Raw genomic sequence first — 760 nt, forward strand, 5'->3', positions numbered from 1 at the left:
ATCGTCATTATTTTTTAATTGCAATTTATAAAATAAATAAATATTGTATTACTATATTATTTATTTTTTTCATTTGTTGTTTTGCCATCTCCACATTTATGTGCTATTATTTAAGGTTCTTTTTTTTCCAGATCTGCCACAGCTGGATAATCCTCGGAACAGATTTTTGCAGTGCTGAAGAAAATGTAAATTTAAATGTAAATTCTTTGTCCGAAGACAAGGACAACGAAAGAGAAATCCACCTGTGTTCTCGCAAGAAACGCGGTACATAGATTTTTTTTAAAAGAAATCTTTGCAGGAATTCTAACGAAAGTGTACATTTTATAGTAATAAACAATCATTATATTGTTAAAAAGTCGATAGTAATGCCTTTGGCTTACATTCCTAATGAAAGAGTTGGACAAACTGAAAGATATCGAATCATACATCTATATTTATTTTAAAGTGAGCCTCAGATGGTACGTATGCAAATCTCCTTATTACAGATGTTTTCCCTATACAGCCTTATAGATAATCGATTCACTTAGCCTGTGGTGTATTTGCATTTCCATATTTCAGGAAACACGACTGCTAGTTGTGTCTTTTATTTTCACACTTTCTCACATGTTCTCGTTTATATAGAGTGTAGAAGGAATGGTTTAGAGTGATAAGATGTAATGAGTAGGTGTTGTGACGAGATTCTTGAAGTTATAAATGAATGTTTGGTCAAGGGAGGAATTTCTGTGTGAGTAGAGGCATGTATATCTGCCTGTTTTTTGCT

The sequence above is a fragment of the Penaeus monodon genome, chromosome 24 (genome assembly GCF_015228065.2).
Source record: "Penaeus monodon isolate SGIC_2016 chromosome 24, NSTDA_Pmon_1, whole genome shotgun sequence".
Lineage (NCBI taxonomy): Eukaryota > Metazoa > Arthropoda > Malacostraca > Decapoda > Penaeidae > Penaeus > Penaeus monodon.